This window comes from Lolium rigidum, chromosome 7 (assembly GCF_022539505.1).
Source record: "Lolium rigidum isolate FL_2022 chromosome 7, APGP_CSIRO_Lrig_0.1, whole genome shotgun sequence".
Lineage (NCBI taxonomy): Eukaryota > Viridiplantae > Streptophyta > Magnoliopsida > Poales > Poaceae > Lolium > Lolium rigidum.
In genome coordinates, this window is record NC_061514.1 from 320,105,460 (window position 1) to 320,113,883 (window position 8,424).

Here is an 8,424-nt window from a genome sequence, read left to right on the forward strand (position 1 = left end):
GCATGGAAGAACTGCCCGTTTGCTTGGCAAGGTATATACAAAGGGCGTCATGGATATTGCAGATGTGGTGCTTGAAGTCGTGGCAGATTATGACCCGTGGATTTGGCATTCTTTCTTTGGCATGGCGGGATCACACAATGACATCAACGTGTTGCAGCGGTCTCCGGTGTTCAGCAGACTAGTGGAAGGGCATGCTCCACCATGCAACTATGAGATCAATGGCCACCAATATACCAAAGGCTATTATCTAGCCGATGGTATATATCCAAAATGGGCCACTTTTGTCAAAACAATCTCGAATCCATCGAGTCCGAAGAATTCTCACTTTGCTACACGACAGGAGGCTTGCAGGAAGGATGTCGAGCGGGCATTTGGTGTGCTTCAAGCACAATTTGCCATTGTCCGGTACCTGCTCTAAGCTGGTCTCACGACCAAATGTGGGAGGTGATGCAGGCTTGTGTGATCATGCACAACATGATCATCGAGGATGACCGCAAGAATCATGTTAGGTCACATGTTGGTCCCTATGAGTGTCAAGGACCTCTCGCGGAGGTTGATCATGAGGTGCCTGCAGATTTTGCTGATTTTGTGGTCATGCACGCAGAGATCCGTGACGAGCAATGTGCATGAGCAACTTCAAGCTGATCTCGTTGAGCATTTGTGGAGGATCAAAGGAAATACCGTGGCACCTTGATGTATCATCTAGCCCTTTTTATTATATTTGATTACTTGTTTTATTGTTTGTTGTAATTTAATTTGAAAACAATCCTCGAAAACATTTTTTTTCATATGCTACATTTGATATAAATGGTTTATGTGTTAAAAAAATTATTTTAAATGTTTGGGGGCGGCGTTTGGGGGACGCGGCTGGGGAGCGACGTCCCCCAAACGCGGCACGAACAAAACACGTCCCCCAAACGCTCAATCCGGCGCGCTTTGGGGGACGGTTTGGGGGACGCGACTGGAGATGCTCTTAGGCAGGAATTTACTCAAGAAACGACCGATGGTGGTTCTTCTACGTAACAGGTTTCAGATCCACCGCTAGTTTCCTTTTGCCTTTTTTCCATTAGTTCCTCTTGTGCCCAAACATTTCCGGTGAAAGCTACATTTTTTTCGATAAAGGGAATATATTAATATCGAGAGATACCAATTACATCCAGTCTCTGCAACAACGCACCACCCTAATGGCACTACGGATGCACACAGCCAAAAAAACGAAAAGAAAACTAAAAAACAAAAGTCCCGCTACAGTATCACGGACCTAACAACAGCAATACATCCACCACCATGACAACACCTGAATTGCAGACTCTCCAAAAAATGACGCCTCCAAGAAGGGAACAGTGCTCCAACACCGTCGTCGTCCGATCAAAGATCTTAGGTTTTCACCCTGAAGATAGTCCCCACTCTCAAAACAATGCCTCCACCAAGGTCACTGCCAGGCACAACCAGTTAAGGCCCAGACCTTGGATTTTCACCCTGAAAGGTAGGACTCTGCGCTTCCGATGTGTTGTCGCCCCCACTTTCATACCGCTGCTATGAAGCACGGACACCAAGCAAGCCCCTCAACAGCGCGGAGACTTGAACCTCCCTTAGCTAGTCCTCCCCTCCGGCCTTCATGAAATTCTCTTTTTCCGACTTTCATCATGGATCCATAGTCACTTGATGTCAACACAGAAAAAGAGCTTCGCGTCGCTCCCTCCAGAACCAAACGGTCGGAATAAACGCATGGGTGCGCACAACCGAATACCTCTGATCCAGCAAACTCCAGGCAAAGCACTGTTACATTCGCCGGCGGAGCCTTCCGGAACTCAACTCTCCGGCCAGATCACGAGTCCAGCCCTCCGGTAGGTCCTCCTCTTCACGCAAGAGAGGCCCTAGGACCGCCGCCTTTATTCAGGCCGGACCCCCACGTCGGCGACCATCCCGAGCTGGCCAACCCAACCCTCCACCGGCGACACCATCGCCGGCTTTCATGCACCTCCATCTCACCGCCGGCTGGCGATGATAGATAAAAAATCCACCACCACCAACCACAGGCGATCCTCTCCGGCGAAGAAGAGGTCACCTCCTCCGTCAAACCCAAGGCTGCTGCCCCGGGCACCCTCGTGTCGCGGAAGATGCCCGAGATCGCCTCCAGATATCGCGGTGAAAGCTACATACGAGTAGTACACTGAAAGATCAGCCAGTAGGAATGCAGAGCAACTGCCCGGAACAGCATGGTTCGGCCAAGAAAAGAACTAGTTGGTGGCTGAGGCTGAGCAAGCGACGGAGACAGCCTGAGAGAAGCACTCCGTATGATGCAAACAACTAGTAGCAGCTGGAAGAAAATAGCACGCAGACGATTCAAATTCCGTGCGTCCTGGAAGAAGGGCTCGTGCGGAAATGCCCGGCAGCCACGGCAGTGCCTCGACGTACTCAGTGTCAGGGTCGCGGTACTGCGACCAGTTTATTTTTTTTAAACGGGGAAAAGATTTGCATTTTATTGATATAGGAGAAAAGAGCTGGCCCGTTTATGAGCTGGCCCGTTTATGAGGGAAAACTGGTCGAAAAACCGTACAACACAACATCACACGCAAACCCCGAGGGTGTGCTCCACACGGGTCGACGACCACCTAGGTCGACATCAGACCTCAACACAATATGCGGAGGCGAAAAACCGGAGCCACCGCTCCAACTACCACACCGGCCCCAAGGCCACGCCCCGCCTGGCCGAAGACGAACTCGCCTCCGCCAAACCACCAAAACACTGAATAGGTCCCTATGACCGGTGGTCGTCCAAAGCGAGGCCTCAAGAGCCAAAGCGACACAAAAGCGTCATCCACGCCCGATCATGCAAGGGATCTAGGGTTTTCCCCTGGAGAACTCGGGTGATGGAGCAAAAACACACCGCTACGACGACGACTTCAAGAAGGATGCGGCGCCCACGGGCGTCACCGTCGTTGGTCCTGGCCAGCCGCCAAGACAAGGCTTTCGCCTAGCGATGAGTCTAAGTCCTCACGCCTGCCCAGCAAGGACCGACACAACCACCACGCCTCTCCCCCTCCTTTCTCCCGACGATCATCAAGCGTCCTTCCCACCGCCACGCCTAGGCTCCCCGTCGCCGCGACAAAAGCCGCCGTCTAGATCATCACCGTTGCTCGCGAGTTAGTTGCCGAAATCAACCAGAGCGAACCTGGGCAGCCATCACCGCGAAAGGAAACCGAAGATCACCGCCAACATGGAAACCTCCTTGGCGGCCCAAGAACGAGCCACGGACAAGCCTTCCATCCACGCGCCGCAAAAAACGCCGGCGTCGCCAACCGTCGTCGGGCCAGCCACCGCCCTAAGACGCGCCCCCAAACGCCACCACACCGCTGCGAGCCTCCAAGCCGAAAAAAGATCCCAGATTGGGCCCGCCCAAGGGGCCGATGCATCTAGCACCTCCGGCAACCGCGGCGCAGCACCACGCCGGGCGTGTCGCCGCCTCCCGGCGCAGAAGACTCGGGCCAGGCAAGCCCGTGGCACCGCCAGCGCCCGCAGATGCGGCCACCGTAGGTCGTCACCGCCGTCGCCGCACCTCCAGGCCGCTGCATCACCAGCTCGCACCGCCGCCGCATCTCCAGCTTGCACCGCCGCGCGCCGCCGCCAGCCCCCGAGACCCAGATGGGCAGCCACCCTCCAGGCCTGCACATAGGGACGCGAGGGGAGCTAGGGCCCCGCCGCCCCCTTCGTCGGCGTCGCCCGGCTTCGCCGGCGGCAGCCTCAGCGGGCGACGAGGGGAGGGGCACGTACTGCGACCAGTCTTGGTGGCCTAGCCACACCGTGGCGAAGACGTACCCCGACCACTCCTCCAGCATGACGTCCTCCTCCTTAATTAACTGGCGCCACCCGGGGCGCCCTCTATGGCGGAGCCACCAGCAGATCCGATGACAAAAAGCCCTATGCCGCAAGATCTCACGGCGATGTGCAGCCCACACGTTGGGATCACTGGAACATGAACCCTAGCCTGGTTCAGATGGACGTTCGACCACGGCAAGGGCATGCCACCTCCCTGTACTGGCGGGCAGTCTCCACCTCGATGTACACTTGTCCTTAGAACGAGGCACGTGATATGGCCGCTTCGTCCTAGGCATGAGCATGCGGAAGAGCCTGTGATTAGCATTGTCACCGCTGCCCGGCCCGCTTGCCTTGTTGTCGTTGTGACCGTGGCGGAACCACTTGCCACCGCCCTTCGCCATAGCGAACAGACAAGCGTTTCGGCACAAACTCTGGGCATTCTTTATCTAGGCCTCTCTTTGAATCCCAGGCACATACTCTGAAAGCGTAGGTTGCCAAACCATGGTATTTTGTTTGCAAACAGACAACAATGAGCATTGATGGTTGAAGCCGAAAGATCAGGGGAGTCCAATGATATGATTGCCTACATGATAAACACCAGAAGAACGTAGCTAAGCGTTAGCACATGTATGAACTACCACTACCATCCCCACATCCTTAAGCCTTAGCACATCAATGGACTGTCACTCCCACATCCACATCCTTAAGCATTAGCACATCAATAAACTAGCACTACCACATCAATGAAGTACGAGAAAAGAAAGAGTAGCCTTACAGTCATAGGAGCCACACGCAGCACCGAGATCGGGGAAGCAGGGGACCCTAGCAAAGATGCGGGCATCGACCGTCGCTGAAGGAATGGCCTACGATGGATTCTATCAGATCCCCTTGTGTACCCAAAAGATCTAGATATAAGGCTAGGGTTTGCTAAAGCTTACGACAACCGGAGTCATCGACGCAGAGAAAGAAGACGCCAAGCCCCCTCCACAGCCAACGTCGCTGTCGCCAGCCTCACCGACCGTGCAGGTGAGGAAGAGCCGGCGATGTCGCTAGATCGGCAAGGGTGGATGAGCTTCAAATAGGGGGAAATTGGGGATTTGGATTTGGTGCTGAGAGCCGCCCCTATATACGGTGGTGAAATTTGGAGCGCGGTGATCCTCCCGCTGAGTTTTCGCCGTTCCACGCGAGCTTCTGCCATCTCCACTCGGTGGCTCTGCGGGAACGTGGTGTTGTCAATTTGTGCGGAAATGAGGGTGACTCGTTGAAAAAGGCCGAACCGGGCGTTACTCAAGGGCCTAGCCCGAGGATGCTTTAAGAACCGTGCGGTGCGACAACGCGGAGTAGGCCAGGAAACCAAACGAACTAAAAATTACGCCTCCCATACGCGGGACTGATACGTCTCAAACGTATCTATAATTTCTTATGTTCCATGCTAGTTTTATGACAATACCTACATGTTTTGTTCACACTTTATGATGTTTTGATGCGTTTTCCGGAACTAACCTATTGACGAGATGCCGAAGTGCCAGTTCCTTTTTTCTGCTGTTTTTGGTTTCGTAAATCCTAGTAAGGAAATATTCTCGGAATTGGACGAAATCAACGCCCAGCATCTTATAATTGCACGAAGCTTCCAGAACACCGGAGAGGGGCCAGAGGAGAGCCACAGGCCCACCACACATGGTGGCGTCGCGGCCCAGGGGGGCGCGCCCCCCTACTGTTTGGGTCCCCCGTAGCCCTTCCGACTCCCACTCTTCGCCTATAAGAAGCTCCCTGACCTAAATCTTCGATACGAAAAAGCCACGGTACGAGAAACCTTCCAGAGCTGCCGCCATCGCGAAGCCAAGATCTGGGGGACAGGAGTCTTTGTTCCGGCACGCCGCCGGGACGGGGAAGTGCCCCCGGAAGGCTCCTTCATCGACACCACCGCCCCATCTTCATCAACGCTGCTGTCTCCCATGAGGAGGGAGTAGTTCTCCCTCGAGGCTAAGGGCTGTACCGGTAGCTATGTGGTTAATCTCTCTCCTATGTACTTCAATACAATGATCTCATGAGCTGCCTTACATGATTGAGATTCATATGAGTTTTGTATCACTATTAGTCTATGTGCTACTCTTGTGATGTTATTAAAGTAGTCTATTCCTCCTTCACGGTGTAATGGTGACGAGTATGTGCATCGTGTAGTACTTGGCGTAGGTTATGATCATAATCTCTTGTAGGTTATGGAGTTAATTATTACTATGATAGTATTGATGTGATCTATTCCCCCTTCATAGTGTAAAGGTGACAGTGTGTATGCTATGTTAGTACTCGGTTTAAATTGCAAAGATCTATTATGCTCTAAAGGTTACTTAAATATGAATGCCGAATGTTGTGGCGCTTGTTAACTCCGGCTTGAGGGAGCTCTTGTAGCCCTACACAACGAATGGTGTTCATTATCAAACAAGAGTATATGTAGCACAAAGGAAGAGAACTTATTTATTTATGTGATCAATGTTGAGAGTGTCCACTAGTGAAAGTATGATCCCTAGGCCTTGTTTCCAAATACTGCAATCATCGCTTGTTTACTGTTTTACCGCATCTTTACTTCCCGCAATATTACTACCATCAACTGCACGCCAGCAAGCACTTTTCCAGGCGCCGTTACTACTCGCTCATATTCATTCATACTACTTGTATTTCAGTATCTCTTCGCCGAACTAGTGCACCTATACATCTGACAAGTGTATTAGGTGTATTGGGGACACAAGAGACTTCTTGTATCGTGATTGCAGGGTTGCTTGAGAGGGATATCTTTGACCTCTTCCTCCCTGAGTTCGATAAACCTTGGGTGATCCACTTAAGGGAAACTTGCTGCTGTTCTACAAACCTCTGCTCTTGGAGGCCCAACACTGTCTACAAGAATAGAAGCACCCGTAGACATCAAGCACTTCTTATCCTTGGCCGATCGTTATTGCCCGCCTTGGAAGCTGATGTAAACCTCTGAGTCTGTATCGGAGTACGACCAAACTTCATTACAGGCAGCTTGGTTGGGTGGTTCCCATTAAAATTCTTGTAGCACTAGAAACAGTCTCATTGTGTCTCTTTGTGATGGCCCGTTGAAGGTGGCCTTGGAGCATCTCCAACCGCGCCCCCCCCCCCCAAACGGTGCCGGATCGAGCGTTTGGGGACGTGTTTTGTTCGTTCCGTGTTTGGAGACGTCGCTTCCCAGCCACGTCCTCCAAACGTCGCCCTAAATTTTTTATAAGGTTTTCGAAAACACAACCATTTATTAAATATAGCATACAGATAAATATGTTTTCGAGATTTTTTCAAATTAAAATACAACAAACAATAAAACAACTATACAAATGCTCCCGGATGTCATCGTCGAAGGTTTGCTCGTCCTCCAGCAGTCGAACAAGCATCTCGTCATCGCTATCCATGACTGAAGCAAAATTAATGGTTAAAATTGCGCCATGACAGACGAAGCAACGATCAGCGGCCAATCGCGCCTACCTGACAAGTCATCGAACACCTTGTGTGCGCGGAGGTGAGGATTTGATGCCGCGTTCTTGACGCGCTGGCGAAGTGGCAGCGGCGAAAAGGCCGGCGAGAGAGCCAGTCGCGACGACGGTACCGACTCTCCGAAGAGATCCGCCGTCGAAACGGGCGGCAAATCCAATGGCGGCGGACGGGGGGAGGCGCGGGAGGGAAGGCGCAACGAGAAATAAAAGGCGCGAACCAACGGTTATAGAAATAGTCGCCGACAGGTGGGAGCCCGCCCTGCTTTTCCTTGTCACCGTATTGAGCCGCGCCGGATAAAAAGAGGCTTTGGGGCACACAGCTGGGAACGTTTTTTTGCCGGCGCGCCCCAAATCCCTTTGGAGGACGCGGTTAGAGCATATCCACTGGCGTCCCCGAAATAGACGCCGGTAGAGGCGCTGGCATTGCCGTATGGGAGGCGTCAGCACAACATCCTCTATTTGGGGATGTTGTTTCCACACCGGTACCCCCACCGAGCCGCATAAAAAGCCCCAAACTCCAAGAATTCGACGTGGAATTGTTATTAAGGGCATCTCCAGCGGCGCGACGCAAATGGTCGCTGAGCGACCGTTTTCGTCCGCCGTGACCGGAAATGCGTCTGGCACCACCTCCAGCGGGGCGACGCAAAGTGACCGTGCCGTCCGCGGAGACGCAAACCTGGCCCAAATATGTGCCTGGGATGCGTCTCTGGCAAACGCTCGGCGGACGCGGAAAGTGTCCGCTCGCGTCTGGCGGACGTTTTGTCTGGCCCACCTGGCAGCGACCCTGCGTCGATGCGTCTTCTTCGCCGCATACTGGCACCGAGGCGTCGCTTCGGCAGTCTGCGGCCGCGTAAATGGCGATGCCTCGCGTGCCGCGCGGCCGTCGCCTACCTCTGCGCACGTAGTAATGGCGATGCCACGCGTGGCGCGGCCGTCGCCCTGCATCCGACCTATATAAACAGGGGTGCGAGCATCTCATCTCCACCCCAAACCCTAGCCGCCGCTGCCGTAGTGCCAGCCTCCAGCAGATCCACCATGAGCAACGCCGGTCGCGGCCAGGCTGCCGCGCCTCCACCTCCACCTTCACCTCCCACTCCACCTC